Source organism: Crotalus tigris, unplaced genomic scaffold, assembly GCF_016545835.1.
Source record: "Crotalus tigris isolate CLP2741 ecotype Arizona unplaced genomic scaffold, ASM1654583v1 scf7180000018413.2111637, whole genome shotgun sequence".
NCBI classification, from domain to species: domain Eukaryota; kingdom Metazoa; phylum Chordata; class Lepidosauria; order Squamata; family Viperidae; genus Crotalus; species Crotalus tigris.
This window is the reverse complement of record NW_024096990.1, coordinates 290,896-312,467: the sequence shown is the minus strand read 5'-3', so window position 1 is coordinate 312,467 and position 21,572 is coordinate 290,896. Positions and strand designations below refer to the sequence as shown.

Here is a 21,572-nt window from a genome sequence, read left to right as displayed (position 1 = left end):
AGGCAGGGTTTTATTATTCCAAGGATGACTACAAAAGTCTATGTAAAAAATCTGAATAATAATAATGATGATGATGATGATGACGACGATGATGATGATGTTGGAAGGGACCTTGGAGGTCATCTAGTCCAACCCCTGCTGAGGCAGGAAACCCTATACCATTTCGGACAAATGGCTGCCCAGTCTCTTCTTAAAAACCTCCAATGTTGGAGCATTCACCGCTTCTGGAGGCAGGTTGCTCCACTGGTTAATTGTTCTAACTGTCAGGAAGTTTCTCCTTAGTTCTAGGTTGCTTCTCTCCTTGATTGGTTTCCACCTGTTGCTTCTTGTCCTGCCTTCAGGCGCTTTGGAAAATAGCTTGACTCCCTCTTCTTTGGGGCAGCCCCTGAGATATTGGAACACTGCTATCATGTCCCCCCTCGTCCTTCTCTTCGTTAAACTTGACATAACCAATTCCAGCAACTGTTCCTTATATGTTTTAGCCTCCAGTCCCCTAATCATCTTTGTTGCTCTTCTCTGTACTCTTTCTAGAGTCTCAACACCTTTTTTACATCGTGGTGACCAAAACTGGAGGCAGTATTCCAAGTGTGGCCTTACCAAGGCATTGTAAAGTGGTATTAACACTTCACGTGATCTTGATTCTATCCCTCTGTTAATGCAGCCTAGCACTTTAAAAGCCTTCCCTTCCCCAAAGTCTTTGCATGTTGGCTTCAAAGCCACCAGACTCTCTCAGCTGGCATTCATTTCATGCAAACAGGGATCTCCCAAAACACCAGCTCTAGTATTCATATACACGGACCGTTTGTTTATCGGCTACCTGAGTATTTGGGGTGCCTTTCAAAGCACTTTGATTTTTCAATTGATAGATCAGAGGGGTTTTCCCCACTTCGTGGTTGCCATGGCCCTCTGTGAGTAGAACAGACGATTTCACGGAGGTTTACAGTTGGGCAAGAAAGAAATATACTTCTTTTAATAATTAAAATTTTAATCTAATCTCACAGAACTTCTCCCTCTGTGCCCACCCTGGGCCTTGCCCAGGCAAAATGAGAAGCACAAGCCAAGATATGCTTTGAGATAGCTTTTCATCTCCTGGGCCGGGGTTAGGCAACCTTGGCTCTTTTATGACTGGTGGACTTCAACTCTCAGAATTCCTGAGCCAGCCATGCTGAGGGGAAAGGGAGAGATTTCCACGCTGAGCCATGCTGGCTCAGGAATTCTGGGAGTTGAAGTCCACGAGTCACGAGGGGGCCATAGTTCCCCCATGCTGGCTCAGGAATTCTGGGAGCTAAAGTCCACGAGTCATAAAAGAGCCAAGGTGGCCTACCCCTGTCCTGGGCCTTTCTTTAAAAATGTTGGTTGTGACCATCTGGGTAGGACTTGATCCAGACACTGAAAATCCAAGATACAGGTAGTCCTTGACTTAGCAACCATCCATTTAGCGGCCGTCGGAAGTTATAACCACACCAAAGAGAACGATTGATGACTTTGTCTTTGTGCTTTGGATTGTTGCATCATCTCCACATGGTCACATGATCAGATTTCAGGCACTTTGCAACAAGCATGGGTTTATGAAAGTTGCGGTGTCCCGGGATCATGTGATGATCATCATTTGGGATCTTCCCAGCCAGCTTCCATCCAGGAAAATCACTGGGGGAAGCTAGATTTGCCTAACCGTCACATGATTCATAGAAGATAGAACATAGGATATTCACTTAAAAACGGCAGTGTTTCATTTAACAACCTTGCCAAAGAGGTCATAAAATCGGGCACGATTCACTTAATCGCTGCCTTGCTTAGCGATGGAAATTTCTGCTCCCGATTGTGTTTGTAAATGGAGGACTAATCTGTACATCAGATTGGGCCAAAGGGTGAGGCTTCTGTCCTAAAAAAACAATTGATTGGGGCAGAAGTCACGTTTCAGATGCAAGAGATGGACTTATATTTGAATAAAGGTGATAAATCCACGTCATCAAGGTACCGGCTTTAGGATTTCGATGGGTTTCTGAAAGCTGCCTCATCTGGTTTGGAAAACAGGTACCCTATCCTCTTAAATTTCCTCTTCCTCACGAGCGACCTGCTCCACGATGCTTTCTTGGAAAGGCGGAGGAAGCATTCTGGAGAGCTGATGTTAATCTCTGCTGAGTAATCTTGAGAAAGCTTTGGGCTGATTTTAATCTGGAACGAAAACCGAGGATTAAAACGGAACGGTTAGAATGGCAGCTTTACAAATATGCTTTAGAGAAACTGTCCAGAGGTATGGAGAGGCTGGCAGTTTCTTTCAATCCGACGGTTTTATGACACTATATGAAAAATTGAGCTAGGGAAGGAGGTAGAGAGCTGGTTGTGGGGTTGTTGTTTTTTTTGCAAGGGGGTTGCTCATTGTGTGCTGTCTAAAAAATGTCTCCGTTCAGTTCCATTCAGTACAAAAACAGGAGAGGCGCAGGACCAATAAACACAATTAAAGCCTTTGATATCACCCAAGGAGACAAGTCGCTTTCAAGATAAATGGCATGTTATGGCCATACCAATTTCCTATAAAGCTTAGGGCAAGAGTTAAAAGGCCTTGTTTTCTTGGGAAGCCTGACATGACCACAAATGGGAAATGGAATTTGAAGCAAAACCTCATTTGCATTATTAGCTTTGCACAGTCAGCCAAGTTGGGCCCAGCATGTCCTGTGGCATGGCGGTGGGGTGTATGTATGATTTGTGCAGATTGGGATACATTTATTGGCAGTTTTTGGTAAAACGAGGCAATTTGCTCCCTCCCGCACCCCTCCCAAAAGCACCCTCAAATTATTATTATTTTTTTTTAAATAATTTTTTATTTTTCCAAGCTCTCCCCCGTACATATACCGTAATATTTATCAGATGTTAACATACATTCTTTTTACATTCATATATAAGATACTTTTAATGAAATAAATACATACACATGACTTTTGGTGTTGCTCGCCCATTTCCCCTTTCACTGTATCCACACTCCTTCTCTACCTTCTTTCTCCCTTTCTTCTCTTCCCTACTTCCCTCTTCTTCCTCTCCTCTTCTCTTTCCTTCACCATTCTCCTCCCCTTTCTCCCCACTTCTCCTCTTCTCCTCCAACCTTCCTACTTCCTTCTCCCCTCCTTTACTCTTTTCTCTCTCCTCTCCTTTCTTCATCCCTCTTCAGATACAATTCAGGGGTAATGTCCGAGCAACTCCTCTCTCCAAATTTCCCTATCTGTATTATATACAATAAGATTAATACTTCTGTTTATCTAACCTTCTCGGTATATACTTCTATAAACATTTATACAACCTCCAGTTATTCAATGCTGTGTCGCCTGGGTCTCCCTCCTTATCTGCTCCATCTTCTTCCATCTAAGTTGATGTTAACTATCTTTTAACCGTATTCTCTTTCCAGCCAATGATAAAAAGTTCCCCAGATTTCATAGTAGTCTGACTCTGTCTTATCTTTAATTGTCATTGTTAGTCTATTCATTTCTGCACATTCCAGTATTTTCCCAATCACCTCTCCCTCTGGGGGGGGGGGCTTTCAGAAGCACCCTCAAATTGAGGGGTCCTGTGGTGGGGCAAGGGTTGTCTGCTATTTTTTGTGTGGCTTCGTTTGATGGAATGATGCTTGCTACATGGGCTGTTTTGTGCCAAGCCTCAGCTGCTCTTCGTTGACTTTTCTGCTGGGAAGTGAGACGGGCGTTTGAAAGAATGGGCTCCTATGGGGAGGTTTCTGCCCTTCTGCTTGTATAGGGATGAGGAGATGGTGAGTTTGGGAAACTGTTGGATTCAAGCACTGTCGGAGATCAATCCTCCCAGTTGGGAGGAGGGGTGGAGGAGTTAGTCTAGAGCAGGGCTTTTCAGCCTTTTCACCCATTGTACCACTTTTAGGATATGGCAACATCCGAGTACCACCAGTCGCCTAGCAAGGTGTCAAAAATTTGATGACAAAAAAAAGTAAAAAAAGTGATGAAATACAGGTAGTCCTCGACTTACAACAGTTCGTTTAGTGACTGTTCAAAGTTACAATGGCACTGAAAAAAGTGCCCACCAAGCCACAGCCGAGCAAGACATCTGCCTACCTACCCAGCGGCACTCTTACTCCTATCCGAGATTTTCATTGTTATGAGGATTTCTGTTGAGGATTGGCAGCAGAGATGGGGTGGGGGGTGTTTGTTTTATATTCCCCCCCGTCTGCTGAGTGATTGCAGCAGGTTTTGGTCACTTCACATGACCCTGGGACACTGTGACCGTCATAAATATGAATCAGTTGCCAAGCATCTGAATGTAAATCACAAGACCCTGGAGAGGCTGCAACATTCCAGCTGATCGGCGCTTCTTCTGGGCTCAGCAGAAGCGCCAGGATCAGCGCCGAGCTCCAGCTGGAGCCTGGTGCTGATCTTGGTGCTTCCACTGAGCCCTGACAGCCCCGAAGAAGCGCTGATCCTGGCGCTTCTGCTGAGCCCTGACAGACCTGCAGCTCCAGCCATCTCTCGCTCAGGCTTGTGCGGTGCTGCCACCGGTTCAGCTCATTCCCCTCCCCCGCTACCACTTTTCTAGGAAGGTTGCGTACTACCTGCCAGGTGCCAATGTACCACAGGTGGTACCCGTACCACTGGTTGAAAAGCCTTGGTCTAGACTTGCTACATAAACACAAGGGGGTTAGGTCTGACCTCCATCTCTTGAATACTTTTGAACCTTATCTGGTCTTTCCCAGGTAAAAGCTGCCAGTCTGGGCAGATTCCTGTAAAAGAGGCATAGAGCAATGAAGTACTATAAACAACTTTACGTGTATGGATCTGATTGTTTGTGCCTGTCAGGCACTCCATAGCAGTACTGGAAGCGATGCTAGATGCAGGTAAATGCATGCAGCTACGCAAACCTGTGCCTCACATTTGATGGCACATTTAGGCCAGGTAAGACGATTCCCCATGGAAATGCATTTTCTGGGCGCGATCAGAAATCATTTCTGTTAATCCTTTCAAAGAGGGTAGAAGGCGGAGGAAATGTGATGATGTATGTCTGCTCTGGTGTGACTGTGTGAAGCACAGTTCTACGCTTTCCTCCTCTTGGCAAACATCCACTTCAATGTATCCGCTACCTGATTATTTGAGAGCATCTGTCTAATCAATTTGATCATTCATCTGATTAATGATAATTATTCATTCATCAGATTGAGCTTCAAAGGTATAGGAAGGAAGTCCTGTTTAGAAGGGTAGGGACTCACAAGGTAAAATGGTAAGGTTCTCTCTCTGCCCGTATCTTTTTTGGTTTTATTTCAGAAACAATGCCCAAAGTTGGCACTGACAAAGCACCTTCCAATGCTAGGCATTTTGCCCCCTTCTGCCCTAATTTTTGCCTTACCCCTGCCCTCCACAAGTGTACTGTACAGATAAAGTCAATAGGAAAGAGAAAAAGGCAGGAACCATTGATACCTATAGGAGAAAAGCAGGCAGAGCTGGGAGTGAGGGTGGAGTCAAGTAAGGCATTAGCCTAGAGCAGTGGTGACGAACCTATGGTACGCGTGCCAGAGGTGGCACTCAGAGCCCTCTCTGTGAGCACGCATGCTGCCACCCCAGCCCTGCCTTCCCCTGTGGCCCCCTCCTCACCAGCAGCCCGGAGGAGAATCATCCCTGAGCAGTGCAGCCAAGGACATGGCAGCTGGGCAGTGAGGACAAGACACTGCACTCGTGCCCCGTTGCGCGCAGATGATGCTGCAGGTGGAGGGCATGGCTGCCATGGCGCTGCTGGGCTGCCATGGCGATCTGTGGCAGGCTGTTGAGGCGGTGGGTGGGTGGGGTGTGGGTGGAGCAGGGACGGGCTGGGGGCAGGGGCGAAGCGGGGGGCGGGTGGGGGCGGTTTTGGGGCACTCGGTCTCTAAAAGGTTCGCCATCACTGGCCTAGAGTCATTATGTGCCCCAAAATGGTCTAAGTCCAAGCCCTCTTGAGTTCCATTGATCCTCGTCTGCCACCAATTTTGTATTGTATATTAGTTGACTAGATCAGAGGCCACCAACCTTTTGGGCATCAGGAACCGGGTCTGTGGAGAGGTTTTTCCACGGCCTGGAGGGTGTGTGGTTTTGTGTGCTGCCTGCATCCCACGGATGGGGCTTTGCTTGTTTGTGCGGACTAGTTGCTGGCATGCCGTGGCCCGGTACTGGTCCATAGACTGGGGGTTGGGGACCCCTGGAATAGATTCATGTATAGGAGTGAGAAATAAATCTTCTGAACAGGAACTTCTGTATGATCCTGATCCTTCATGCCTGACAGTTACTGGTTCATGTCATGGCCAGGCCTATAAATTAGACCTGACTTAGAAACCAATGCCATGTAAGTCAGATCTAACTTATGGTTAACAATTCTAGTATCAGAATTGTGCAAGCCTAAATACGCTTCTTCTTCCCTCCATCTTCATGTGATCTAGGGAGAATCAAGTCTGAGAGATTTTTCTCAGATTATTTTTCTGCTTTGGACTTAGATTTCTCTTCTCTGACCATTGTCTTGGCTGCGACTCTTCTTTCTGTTCCTCAAGTTATCCTCCCAGCCCTTGACAGACTGTGCTTCCTCCCTTTTTATCTTCACCTGAATGAGGGAGGGGCTGGTCTGAGATGTCTTCTCAAGGTACTTTCCTGGCCCCAAGCTCAAGCCTCTCTTATCTGTCTTGGTGGCGGATTTCCTTCTGTCCTTCAAGTCCGCTGTCCCTCCATTGTCCACAGTTATCACGGCCATGTGAGATGACTGGTGGTCTGAAGGCTGCATCCTATAGATCAGGGGTGTCAAACTCAATTTCACTGAGGGCCGCATCAGCATTGGCAGTGGCCAAGGTGGGTGCGGTCTACTGGGTGGGCGTGGATGGAGTGGGTGTGGCCTACTGGGTGGGCGTGGCCAGTTCTACATCATTCGCATCAAGAGTGCCTATGGGGGCCTGGGCAGGAGTGAGACAGATCTGAGGGTCTCTGGCAGAAGGGGATGGGACCGGGGCAAGTGCCAAGGCATGGTCCACCACAAAATTGTACATTGGCTCCCAGCCAGCCTGGGCTAGGGCCAAGGCAGTGGGGGCTGTTACCTCACTGTTTCCAGGATGGTTTCACGGGCCACATGAAACCACTTTGCGGGCCACATGAAACCACTTTGCGGGCCACATCCGGCCCCCGGGCCTTGCGTTTGACATGTCTGCTATAGATCAAGGGTGTCCAAGCATCGCAACTTTAAGGGTTGTGGATGTCAACACGTCTGGCTACATAATTCTGGGAATTGAAGCCCACAATCCATAAGATTGCCAAGGTTGGACACCTCTGCTATAGATTGTTTCAAAACAGCGCTATTTTGTAAAAGAGGGAGATTTATAATGCTGTATATCTTAACCCCCCCTTTTTTTCTGCTGTTTTCCATGGGGCCACTTCCTTACTGGGATCTGGGACAGGATTTCCATGTATGTCAGGGTATTTGGGAATAATTCCAGAATGGCTTGGGAATTAACACTGGCTGCTGGGAGTCGAGACTGGTTTTGAATGCTAAAAATTGTTTTTTCAAAAGTGGTCATTCATGAACACTCTCTAATTACTCGGCAATATTCCTGATCGGAGCTAGGGAAAGGATAGCAATTTAAAAAGCACTTGTTATAGCATTTTATGGGGGGGGGGAAAACCATTTTGTGGTGCTAGGGCCACCTCGTTCTGTGCATCTGGGACTGCACAGTCATACCCACACCCACACTATTCTAACCGTCCCTTGGCACCCTACACCAGGGCTTTTCAACCTTTTCACTCATTGTACCACTTTTAGGATATGGCAATATCCAAATACCACCAGTCGCCTAGCAAGGTGTCAAAAACTTGATGACCCCCCCCAAAAGGAAAAAAGTGATAAAATATAGGTAGTCCTCGACTTACAACAGTTCGCTTAGTAACTGTTCGAAGTTACAATGGCACTGAAAAAAGTGCCCCCCGAGCCACAGCCGAGCAAGGCACCTGCCTGCCCACCCGGCGGTGCTCTTCCTCCTGTCCGAGGTTTTCATTGTTGTTAGCATTTCTGTTGAGGATTGGCAGTGGGGGTGGGGTGGGAAGGTGTTTGGTTTTTATTCCTCCCGTATGCTGGGTGGTTGCAGCAGGTTTTGGTCACTTCACATGACTCTGGGACACAGTGACCGTCATAAATATGAATCAGTTGCCAAGCATCTGAATGTAAATCACAAGACCCTGGAGGTGCTGCAACATTCCAGCTGAGCGGCGCTTCTTCTGGGCTCAGCAGAAGCGCCAGGATCAGCGCCGAGCTCCAGTTGGAGCCTGGCGCTGATCCTGGTGCTTCCACTGAGCCCTGACAGCCCCAAAGAAGCGCTGATCAGCTGGAAAGCAGCACTGTACCTGGCGCTTCCGCTGAGCCCTGACAGCCCTGCAGCTCCAGCCATCTCTTACTCAGGCTTGTGTGGTGCTACCACCGGTTCAGCTCATTCCCCTCCCCCACTACCACTTTTCTAGGATGATCGCATACCACCTGCCAGGTGCCAATGTACCACAGGTGGTACCCGTACCACTGGTTGAAAAGCCCTGCACTACGAGTGGAAACTAACCAAAGAGAGAAGCAACCTAGAACTAAGGAGAAACTTCCTGACAGTTAGAACAATTAACCAGTGGAACAACCTGCCTCCAGAAGCGGTGAATGCGCCAACACTGGAAGTTTTTAAGAAGAAACTGGACAGCCATTTGTCCAAAATGGTATAGGGTTTCCTGCCTGAGCAGGGGTTGAACTAGATGACCTCCAAGGTCCCTTCCAACTTTATCATTATTATTATTATTATTATTACACTGTTCAGTACACATGCACACTGATACAAAAAAACACCCCTTCCCCTTTCTTCATTGTGGGAAAGAAAGGATTTTAGTTTCTGGAGGGGTGGGGGAAGAAAAGCTGAGTCCGCCCTCCCATCCTGCATCCCCTTCCCTCCTTGTTCTTTCAGTATCCCTTCCAGGGATGGAAGACCAAATGGCTTTCTTAAATTTCTCCCCTAGCTGTTTATTGAACAGCCAGAGAAAGCATGGGTCTAATCAGGTCAGAGTTTACCTGATTTGTCTCCAGGCATATGTGTTCACATTGCATTTGAGAATTGGGGCGTAACCTGGGTCAGGCTAAGAGAAGCAGGAAGGGGCGGAATGGCTGAAGATAGCGCCGGGACTTCCTCCTAGAGATCAACAGCCTGCAGCAGATGGCAAAGCCATTGCACCCCACAGAACTCAGGAATGGGTACGTCAGCTCCCAGCAATGTGTGTGTGTGTGTGTGTGTGTGTGTGTGTGTGTGTGTGTTTCAGAGATGTTTGGATTCTGCAGGACAAAGGAAAAACAAACAGGCCTGTTAGCTAATATTATACAAATGCGTGACTTCTCTTGTTCTGGATCATATAGATCTGTATGTTAGATTGTTTGGCATTTATTGGGTTAAATGCCGTCTCCTTAAGAGATGGCTTATGGGTAATGTAGTTTTAGCTAGTCAGCTATATCATGTTAGTAGGTCAGTAGGAGGAGTTTCTAAAGGAATTGGAGGATATCCTGGCCACGAGCCAGTTGGAATGTTCTTTGTCTGAGATAAGCATGGGGCCATCAGATGTCTCAGATGGCTCCACTCCACGTTATAAAGTTGGCATGGAGGAAGCATTAATTTCTCACCTATAAGGATGAACAGATGTGTTATCCAGGAGCAACAACCACAACTGCAAGTATTTCCTTCTGAATAAAGTGTATCTGTTTTAAAATCATTCTTATTGAGTTTATCTGTCTGACCTAGATTTACAAAGCAACTTACCTCTGGGTCAGAACAGTGAGAAATTAATGCTTCCTCCATACCAACTTTATAACGTGGAGTGGAGCCATCTGAGACATCCAACGGCCCCCTGCTTATCTCAGACAAAGAACATTCCAACTGGCTCGTGGCCAGGATATCCTCCAATCCCTTTAGAAACTCCTCCTACTGACCTACTAACATGATATAGCTGACTAGCTAAAACTACATTTCCCATAAGCCATCTCTTAAGGAGACAGCACTTAACTCAATAAATGCCAAACAATCTAACATACAGATCTATATGATCCAGAACACTTCTTCAGAAGCAAATCTCTCTCTCTACCGTTCTTGCCCAAAGCATTATCTTTGGTTCAGGATCCAATCTGGGTCAGTCACCAGGACCTGAAGTTTAGTCTTCCCAGCTTTTGGACTTGTGTTGGAGCCCATCCTCAGGGAATTTCTCTCTCACCAGAATGTGTGATCCAGAGAGAAGTTCCCTGAAGATGGGGCCCAACACAAGTACAAAAGCTGGGAAGACGAAATATTTGGTCCCGGTGACCGACCCAGATTGGATCCTGCAACATTATCCTGGGACATGTGTATTTTCCTCCATTCGTAAATGTCTTTGATGCTCTCACTAGCTGGGATCCAACTTGGTCCTAGCATCATGCTTGGTGTAAGGCAGTGGTGTTCAAACATGGCCCTTTTATGACTTGTGGACTTCAACTCCCAGAATTCCTCAGTCCTCTAAACCAGAGGTTGATTGAGGAATTCTGGGAGTTGAAGTCCACAAGTCATAAAAAGGCCACGTTTGAAGAGCCCTGATGTAAGGTCTTCTGAAATTATGGGCCTTTGCCATTGTCCTCGTCCAACAGTAGAAGCAACCCCGGTTGATATGAGCAGGCGGCTGCCATTTTTGAATCACGAGATAATAAACAGGCTTCCACGCCGCATCGACCACAAAGAAGGATTCAAGGATACCACTTGGTTGTTCCTGGCGCTGGGCATACTGTGCTTGTTGAATTGTGCACCAGCTGTGTTGATTGTTCCATGGATCTGTTTTATTTATATGTAAGCAACAGCTGGAGTCCGATTTTTAGCCCTGCCTTAGGCATGAAAGCCAACTAGGCCCATCACCAAGAGATGGTGAGTTCTAGTTCCGCCTTAGGCGTGAAAGCCGGCTGGGTGACTTTGGCCCTATCACCAGGAGACTGGGAGTTCTAGTCCCAGTTAGGCATGAAAATTGACGGTGTGACTTCGAGCCAATCACCCAGAGATTGCGAGTTCTAGTTCCGCCTTAGGCACGAAAGCCATTCTGCCCCTTTGGGCCAATCACCAAGAGATGGTGAGTTCTAATTCCGCCTTAGGCGTGAAACTGGTTGGGTGACTTTGGGCCAGTCAGTCTCTCTCAGCCCAATCCCCACCTCACAGGGTTGTGGTGGGTAAAATAGGAGGAAGGAGCATTGGATCTGTTCGCTGCCTTGAGCTCTTTATAAAAACAATAAAGTTAAGATATAAATAAACAGAGGTCAGCCTCTCCTTTGCTTCGGGCCCTTCTTATGCAGACTGAACACAGTTTGTGAAGTGGGCTTGCTGCATCACATCAGATCTTGCCTGTAAACAGCCAGTGGCATTTGATAGGCCTTTGCAGAGATGGTGGGCCCCATTTTCATCCCTTTTCCTAATAATCAAAGAGGCCTGGGGTTGCGCAGCAGGCTCTGTTGTTGGCCAGTGTGCAGAGGCAGGCAAATAAGCGCCAACATCTCCATGTGCCCAGCTGGGTTTTTTTTTGTGTGTAACGATCAATCTTTAATGATCCTTAATTCATCTGAACTTCTCCTGGGGAGAAACACCAGGAAATGTCCCAGCTATGGCTGAGGGGAGAGACCGATCGTCCTCAGTATGTTTATTCAACTGAAGATGTTCAGAGGAAATAAGACGCCTGGATTTCGGCCCCATATATTTTTATTTTTTGGATCTTTCGATCGAGGCTTCTCTCTTTACATTTTCAGCTCAATGATTGTACACACGCACGCATACACGCACACCCACAAATACACAGACACCACATTCACAGATTGGAGAGGTTAGATTGCCTCAAATATTTCCTTTTCTGCTAGCTGGGTGCCATTACCATTTTGATAAAGGAAGTATAATTGTTTAAGTAGAAAAAGATACGTCAGTTTTGTGTCAAGTTGCTGTGTTTTCAAATGTGGAGATGCTTTCCAAGTATGGAGCAACTTGGTTTTTAGGCTGTGGATAATAGAAGGTTTAGTTCAACATGTCTGAAGGGAGAGTGGTGAAATTCCTCTCTGTGTTCTATTTTTTCCTTCCTTCCTTCCTTCCTTCCTTCCTTCCTTCCTTCCTTCCTTCCTTCCTTCCTTCCTCCCTCCCTCCCTCCCTCCCTCCTTCCTTCTTCCTTCCTTCTCTCTGACCCTTCCTCCCTTCCATTTTTTCTCTCCTTCCTTCCTTCCTTCCTTCCTTCCTTCCTTCCTTCCTTCCTTCCTTCCTTCCTTCCTTCCCTCCCTGACCTTTCCTTCCTTCCTTCCTTCCTTCCTTCCTTCCTTCCTTCCTTCCTTCCTTCCTTCCTTCCTTCCTTCCTTTCTCCCTCCCCTCCTCCCTCCCTCCCTTCCTTTCCTTCCTTTCCTACCATCCAGTGGGATGTTTCTGGGTAAATTAAAGATACGAAATCCAGATTTTTTTATTCATATTTAGGACTTAAATCCTGAAGCAGAGTTCACAGAGAGAAAATACAGATAGTCCTCCACTTACGACCACGATTGAGCCTGAAATTTCTGTTGCTAAGTGAGGCGTTTGTCAAATGAATTTTGCCCCATTTTACGGCCTTTTTCGCGACAGCTGTTAAGTGAATCACTGCAGTGGTTAAGTTAGTGACCTGGTTGTTAAGTGAATCTGGCTCCCCCATGGACTTTGCTTGTCAGAAGGTCACAAAAAGGGATCACGTGACCCCGGGACACTGTGACCGTCATAAATATGAGTCAGTTGCCAAGCACCCAAATTTTGATCACGTGACCAGGAGGATGCTGCAATGGTCGTGTGAAAAACGGTCGTAAGTCACTTTTTTCAGGGCTGTCGTAACTTTGAACTGTTGAAAGTCGAGGACTAACTGAACGAATAAAGCCAAGATTTCCCTTTGAGCCACAGAAGATGACTTCTTTTGGGGATTTATCCTGTTGGCGTTGGTATTAAGCACGCACCACCTCAGCCTGGGTTCAGCTATGTGTACTTTGAGTTTTGATCCACAGTAGCTTTGTCATCATCTCTTATTTTTACCCAGCTGTTCAAGATTCCTGCTGGTGGTTCTTCTCCTTCTCCTTCTCCTTCTCCTTCTCCTTCTCCTCCTCCTCCTCCTCCTCCTCCTCCTCCTCCTCCTCCTCTCCTCCTCCTCCTTCTTTCTCTTCTCCTTCTCCTTTCTCCCTCCTTTCTCCTTCTCCTTCTCCTTCTTCTTCTTCTTCTTCTTCTTCTTCTTCTTCTTCTTCTTCTTCTCCTCCTCCTCCTCCTCCTCCTCCTCCTCCTCCTCCTCCTCCTCCTCCTCCTCTTCCTCCTCCTCCTTCTCCTTCTCCTTCTCCTTCTTTTTCTTTAAATTCCCCTGCAGAACCATCTTGTGCTAATTGGCTGCTCCTTTTTTTTTTTGATAACCACAAAGACAGCTCTCCCTTTTGTGCATGTGTGTACACACACACAGAGCAGAATGTTAGGTTTAGAAAACCATGCATTGGCCAAAAAGGAGGTTTGGAACAGCAGGAGAGAAATATATAACTGCATAAGCATTTTAGGGACCTGAATGTGTGTTGCTGATCGTGGTAGATAAATAAAGATCTTTGTTTCTGTACACAAGAAAAATCCATTCGTAATTCAGGGGAACAAAAGCAGGGGGATTGGACCCAGCCAAAGGGCAGATGAAATAAGCTTATAAATAGCTGCTTACGATCCTCTCTCCAACTTTAATGAGGCCGTCATAAAATTAGCTTCTCCAGGAGCAGATCGTGCTAGATCTTCTCCAGATTCCCAATCATGCCAAGCAGCTTCTCCAAGGCAGAGCTGAGATAATAAGGAGGCCCACCCAAACATTTGGGGGGGTCAAGAGATGGACACCCTGCCTTTTGTTTGCTGTCAATCTCACGAAAGACAAGAGAGATTGGAAGGAGCGTTTGCCCACCCTGAGCTAACTTGGCTACCTCCCTCTTCTCCACAATGCAGATTTAAATAGCTGGAGGATAGAAAGTTAATTCTGTATTCCGACATGCACCTCCACTTCCCATGTTTCAACAATCTGGCTGCCTTCTTTTATATTTCCATTTAAAGCTACAGTCGCACAGTTTACTTGCGGTGTTAAATCAGGCCCTTGTTTACACTGCCTCTTCCTCATGTTTCCCTTCTCTGTCCTGTTGTCAGGGAGATACTTTTCCAATTCCCTCTCCAAATGGGTCTGTCCATATAGAGATCAGGAGAAGCTGAGGCCATAAACCAGGGGTTCACAAGCCCCGGGCCCTGGCTCCGATACTGGGCCGCGGGTTGTTTGGAACCAGGCCGCACGAGCGGCAGGTGAGCGTGTGCGTGCAGCTCCATTTGTGCACGCCTGCCACTTGCAGAAATGGAGCTACACAAGTGCACGCGAGTGCCTGCCACTTGCGCAAATGGAGCTTCACAAATGCACACAAGTGCCTGCCACTCGTGCAAATGGAGCTTCCCACATGCACATGAGTGTCTGCCACTTGTGCAAATGGAGCTTCCCACGTGCAGACAAGTGCCTGCCACTCGCGCAAATGGAGCTTCACAAACGCACACAAGTGTCTGCCACTCGTGCAAATGGAGTTTCCCACGTGCACACAAGTGTGCCACTCGTGCAAATGGAGCTTCCCACATGCACACCAGTGTCTGCCACTCATGGAAATAGACTTTCACACATGCACATGAGTGTCTGCCACTCGCGCAAATGGAGCTTCACATGTGCACACGAGTGTCTGCTGCTCGCGCAAATGGAGCTGCATGCATGTGCTCGCCTGCGGCTCACACAGAACAATTTTCTCTCCCTCCTCCCTCCCTGGTCATCAAAGCCAGAAAAGTTGGGGACCACTGCCATAGACCATATATACATATACGTATAAGTATCTATCTATCTATCTATCTATCTATCTATCTATCTATCTATCTATCTATCTATCTATCTATCTATCTATAAGGGAGACTATACATAAATTAGGACATATTGCCCTTCTACGCCTAAGATCCCAGGTCAGATGAATTTTGCTTATGCTTTCTTGTGACTGATCAGCCCCCAACAAGAACAACAGATGTTCCGAAGTTGCGCCTAAGTGCCAGCTCTGTTTGCTGCAAGGAATCAGGGGCCATTATTCTTACTTTGCCTGCAGTAGTATTTCCAAATCTATTTTGTCTTGATTGTATGGATGTTTTTATCTTATACTCTGTCTGATCTATGATTGTAATAAATTTGTCATCCTCATTCCATTAAAGGTGGATGTGTCCTTTTATCTTTTTTTCCTCATTTCTTTTCTTTTTTTTTAAAGCAGCAGGCTCAGCTGAAAAGCAGAAGGGACACTTTTCCCAGGAAGGAAATTGTGTGTGTGTGTGGGGGGGGGGTGCAGTCCTCGACGTACGACTACAATTGAGCCCAACATTTCTGTTGCTAAGTGAGACGTTTGTTAAGTGAGTTTTGCCCCGTTTTTTGCCACGATCGTTAAGTGAATCACTTGCAGTTGTTAAATTAGTAACACCAGGGGTAGGCAACCTTGGCTCTTTTATGACTCATGGACTTCAACTCCCAGAATTCCTGAGCCAGCATGGCTCAGCATGGCAACCTCTCCCTTTCCCCTCAGCACGGCTGGCTCAGGAATTCTGGGAGTTGAAGTCCACGAGTCATAAAAGAGCCAAGGTGGCCTAGCCCTGAGTAACACGGTTGTGAAGTGACCCTGCCTGTCAGAGAGTCACAAAAGTTGATCGCATGGCCTGGGGGCATTGCAACCGTCGTAAATATGAGTCTGTTGCCAAGCGTCTAATTTGGATCACGTGACCATCTGCGATGGCTGTAAGGGTGAAAAACAGTCACAAGTCGCTATTTTCCAGGGCCATTGTCACTTCGGACGGTCCCTAAACAAACTGCTGGAAGTTGAGGACTCTATGTACCGATGCCAGCCGATCGGTCCTCGGCAGAGTCACGTTCTCCTGTGCCTGTGGATAGGTTTCTCTCTTCTTCAGTCTGAAAAGAAAGAAAGAAAGAAGGAAGGAAAGAAGGAATGAAGAAATGAAGGAAGGAAGGAAGGAAGGAAGGAAGGAAGAAAGAAAGAAAGAAAGAAAGAAAGAAAGAAAGAAAGAAAGAAAGAAAGAAAGAAAGAAAGAAAGAGTATGTCGGCATGGTGGCCAAGCAGCAAATTTGCTTTGACAATAATTGGTGGCTGTATTTTGGGATGTGACTAATGATTTTACTAAGGCTGAGAAGAGAAATTATTTTACGTTCCTTCACATTACTGGAAAGTAGCTTGGTGGATTGCCCTGCCTGCCTTGTCATCTCTGATTTGATGGCTTTGGGGTTGTTGTTTTTTTTTTTTTTGCCGTGCTCTTCCTTGCTTCCTTGCCCAGCTTCTTTGGGGAGGGGCTGAGCTGTGTGCAGACCCCCCCCTTCGCACCTGCATCCCTCTCCTTGCAGGGATGTGTTTGGGCTGAGACAGGTGAGAAGGTGACGGTTTTGTCCCATTGCGTTAGGATTAAAAACAGTTGTTGTTGTTGTTAACTGCGAAGTCGTGTCCGACCCATCGCGACCCCATGGACAACGTTCCTCCAGGTCTTCCTGTCCTCTACCATCTTCTGGAGTCCATTTACGTTCACACCTACTGCTTCAGTGACTCCATCCAGCCACCTCATTCTCTGTCGTCCCCTTCTTCTCTTGCCCTCCATCTTTCCCAGCATCAGGCCCTTCTCCAGTGAGTCCTTCCTTCTCATTAGGTGGCCAAAGTATTTGAGTTTCAACTTCAGGATCTGGCCTTCTAAAGAGCACCAGAATATGTTGCCAGGTTGTTGTTGTTTTTTGCCACAACAAATGAATAGCTTTGTTCTGCTGCTCCAAGCTCGGAAGACGCTACCGTCTTGCCATGGAATTATCTTTAATGGCTGTATTAGGCAACTCAACTCCATTCATCCATTGCACAGCAATTCCGAATCCCCAAAGAGCTATGCAAATGCAAATAAGTCTGCCAGGGAAAACGGGTTCTCCATGGGGGAAAAAAAAAATCTATCTACAAACCACATTTTAAACTGGTTCTAGTGGTCACCCCTCCTTCTTTCCCGGGTGCTGCGGGAATTATAGTTTTTCTGAAAAAGGCATCAGGCAAAAAATAATAATAATGGGCTACTAGCTCAGTTTTTACCCTTCCTAGGGCTTTCTTGAGTGCAGGCCCTCCCTTCTTAAAAATGTGGCTACGGTCTGTCCAGCTGTTGCCGCACACGTCCAATTTTGCTCAATTTTGCTCGTCTCTAGGCTTTGTATGTGTGTAGTTGCTGCTGACCTTTCATACCAAATATTTGTCCTGTCTTTCGTCTATGGAGCTTGGCTCTCTGCTCTCCTGGGGACAGATTTTACTTTGTTCCTGCAGTATATTTTGTTCCTAGCACCCTCCCAAGCAACATGCATCTGGAAAGAATTCCATATATATATGGAATTCTTTAACACCCTGACGATGATGGCAGCAATAGAGCCATCGAAAGCTAGGTTATCTATTTATTAAACATTTAATTGTTTTATCTCCTGGTGCTCGTCTTTATCTTTTGAGTATGAATATATATATATATATATATATATATATATATATATATATATATATATATATATAAAGTCAGAGTTTAAGCAAGCCTCTGACTCTCCACTCATCCATATATACCAGTGGAATATATACCATAATATATATACCAGTGGAAGCTGGTATATATGTTATGGGTACCCTCTCTCTGTCCGTTGCACAATAAAAAAAATTATCATTATTTTATTGTTTTAAAAAATCCCACCTTTATTGTTTTTATAAATAAGGCATTGAACATTGCTTCCGTCTCCTATTTTCCCCACGACAAGAACAACAACCCTGTGAGGTGACTTGTGCAAAGAGAGAATGAATGGCTCAAAGTCACCCAGTGGGCTTTCATGTAAGGCGACACTAGAACTCACGGTCTCTTGGTGGTTGGCACAGAGTTGCCCATAGGCTTCCATGCCTAAGGCGGGACTAAAGCTCCCAGTCTCCTGGTGATTGGCCCAAAATCACCCATCCAGCTTCCATGCCTAAGGAAGGACTAGAACTCCCAGTCTCCTGGTGATTGGCCCCAAAATCATCCAGCCGGGAGTAAAAGGAAGCTTCTCTGGATCTGCTTGTGGCCTCCACGAATGTTGACATGAGTGTGAAGGAAAGCATGGTGAGGTGGTGGATTGTCTGCCCAAATCTTCCTTTACTAATGGATATCCTGACCTGTGCAGAGGTCCCTATGGACCCCCCTCATTGCATGCCAGCTTCTTCTCTTCCCAGCTATATAGGGAACATGTTGAGATATGCCCCACCCCGCCTGCCCACAGGACCACTCACCGCCTCCAGGGCCTGCCACAGATTGCCCAGGCAGTCCAGCAGTGCTATGGCGGCCATACCTTCTCCCCGCGCCCTGCAGCATCAACCGCATGACGGGGTGTGAGGGCAGAGTCTTGTCTACGCTGCCTGGCCTGCCATGTCCTTGGCTGCACTGCTCCATGTGGGCCACACTCGGGGGCGACTCTTCTTCGGGGGGCTACCGGAGAGGAGGGGGTTGCGGGGGGAGGCAAGTCTGGGGCAACAGCATGTGTGCCCACAGAGAGGGCTCTGAGTGCCGTCTCTGGCACCGGTGCCATAGGTTCGCCACCACTGCACTAGACATACCCAATTCCAGCAGTCATTCTTGGTATATTTTACCCTCCAGCCCCCCAAATCATCTTTGTTGCTCTTCTCTGCAACACAAACATGGAGGCAGGACCCAGTGGTGAGGGTTTTTCCTCATCCTGGTGTGGCTGAGCATCCTGTACCTTCTCTGTGCAGGTTTTTTGAAGCTTGCGGCCACCGGGAGGGTCGTCTTCTCTGCTGCTCTCTGATTATTTAACCTCGTCTTCTCTGCTGCTCTCTGATTATTTAACCGCCTCCCTTGATGTGGTGAGCAACCCTTGATTAATGTTACTTAGAACCGGCACATTCTCCTGGCGCCCAGAATCTGATGCCGATGTGGAAAAATGAGTTGGACGTCCTTGCTTTACTTATTTTGGTGTGTGTGTGTGTGTGTGTGTGTGTGTTTTTAGAAACCCTGCAAGGACTCCTGGTTTGTTAGGTCAGTAGTATTGCTAGTTTTTTTTTTTTAATCCTGCAGATTGCTCTAAATCAGTGGTTCTCAACCTTTTTAATGCGGCGACCCCCAACCGGTCGTAAGTCGAGGACTACTCAACCGGTCGTAAGTCGAGGACTACTCAACTGGTGCAGCACCGTTTGCAGAATGGGACTTTTGGCGGGCTCAGCAGGGCAGAGACAGCCTGGACAATTCCTCTTGGCTTTTGAAAGCCAATAGAATTAGACTCTATTCAAGAGAGTCTATTCTATTGGCTTTCAAAAGCCAATAGAATAAAAGGGAGTAGCACAGCTAAGGAAAAGGGGGAAAAAATGGCGGACTGCGTTGTTTGGCGATCCCCGTGAAATGGTCGTTCGACCCCAAATGGGGTCCCGACCCACAGGTTGAGAACCACTGCTCTAAATCAACTCACACACACACATACACCGTTCCAATAGCAGCTATTTTTCCTGGTGGGAGAATAAAATACAGGCATCTGACTAATTTCTCCCCCCCCTCCTCCTTCTGCTGCTAATAGCAGGTTTGGGGAGAATATTTTGAGCCAGAACACAATAGGAGGAAACTTAGAGCAGTGTTTCCCAAACTTGACAATTTTAAGGCATGTGGACTTCAACTCCCAGAATTCCACAGCCAGCAATGCTGGCTGTGGAATTCTGGGAGTTGAAGTCCACATGCCTTAAAATTGTCAAGTTTGGGAAACACTGACTTAGAAGATGCCCTGAGATCCTGAGTCACCACTGCTTCCACCCTCAGGGCGCCTTGATACTGGAGGATTTCTAGTGTTCAGCAGTCCCACAGTAGATTTTCGTTGTCCCCCCCTCCCTGCTGTCCCCAGGAGAGCAGTTTGGGTCCCTAACAGCTGCGTTGCAGGCTGGAACTCAATGAGGCCAACATTCCTTCCCTCCCCAATGATAGGGAGGTGACCGAAAGAATGACCAGTTGGATTTCTGTCTGCTAGAGTTCCATCAGGGCCAGCCAGCTGTTCACAAGGGGCAGTTGGATTTATGAACCCAGGGCATTGAGAGGATGCACGGAGAGCCAGTTTGGACTAGTGGTTCAGGCACCAGGCTGGAAAGCAGGACATCTTTAGTTCGTCTGGCCTTAGGTATGAAAGCCGGCTGGGTGATTTTGGGCCAATCACCAGGAGATGGTGAGTTCTAATCCTGCCCTAGGCATGAAAGATAACTGGATGATATTGCGCCAATCACCAGGAGATGGTGAGTTCTAGTCCTGCCTTAGGCATGAAAGCTGGCTGGGTGACTTTGGGCCTATCACCAGGAGCCTGAGAGTTCTAGTCCCACCTTAGGCATGAAAGATATCTGGGTGAGCCAATCACCAAGATGCACGAAAGCTCTGACTGGATGGTGGGGAATGGAAGGATTTCTCTTCCTTGCAGACAGCTGGGCATTTGCGTTCTTTTAGAGAGTCCTTGAGGCCACCTGGAGGTTTACCTGTGTCCTCAGGATCACCTGAGTAGCGCATATGGGTGTGGAGCCTTCTTGGCTGCAGGTTGTTGTAACTTTTGAGTCACTAAATGAATGATTGTAAACCGAGGACTACCTGTATAGCAGGGGTGTCAAACTCAATTTCATTGAGGGCCGCATCAGCATTGCGGTTGCCCTTGGGGGGGGGGGGGGCAGGATGTGTGTGGCCAGGGAGGGTGTGGCCTACTGGTTGGGCGTGGATGGAGTGGGTGTGGCCTACTGGGTGGGCATGGCCAGGTCTACATCCTTCACGTCAAGGGTGCCTGTGGGGGCCTGGGCAGGAGTGGGACAGATCTGAGGGTCTCTGGCAGAAGGGGGGGGGGACTGGGGCAAGCACCAAGGCATGGTCCATTTCTTCATTCCTCACAAAGGGTGACCCCTCCCCAGCATGCACCCAGGGGGTGGGGGCGACACAGCAGGGGCTGGTTCCTCGCTGTTTCCGGACGGCCTTGTGGAGCTAAGACTGAATGCGTTTCAGCATAGATGGCCACCACAAAATTCTATATTGGCTCCCGGCCAGCCTGGGCCAGGGCCAAGGCAGCGGGGGCCGTTCCCTCAGTGTTTCCAGGATGGCTTTGCGGGCCACATGAAACCACTTCGCGGGCCGCATCCAGCCCCCGGCCCTTGTGTTTGACAGGTCTGCTGTATAGCATCTTTCTTGAGTCAAAGTCAGTCCAACTGGGCACAGTTTTTTTTTTTAAAAAAAAAAAGACTGGAAAGAGACTGGTGCTTCTGAGCCACACGGCGGAGAAGTCAGGCAGAGAAAAACAGAGGTGAACTGGGTTGGTTTGCCTGATCCTGCAGAATGCAAAGGTCTGGGATTTTGCAGAAAAATTTACCAGGAGGAGAAATGCAGGCAGGTATCCAGCCTGTCCCCTGCCAGATCACGGGGCCAACCTGGCCAAGTGCGTGAGGAATTGAGATCCCAGCAGGCCAGAGGG

At 47.4% G+C, this 21,572-nt stretch overlaps 1 protein-coding gene across 1 annotated transcript in view; it reads left to right on the top strand.

Annotated features, from left to right (window-relative positions):
• CADM4 (cell adhesion molecule 4) overlaps positions 1 to 21,572 on the top strand; it is a 174,904-nt gene that overhangs the window by 30,289 nt on the left and 123,043 nt on the right. The gene's annotated exons all lie outside the window — the stretch shown is intronic.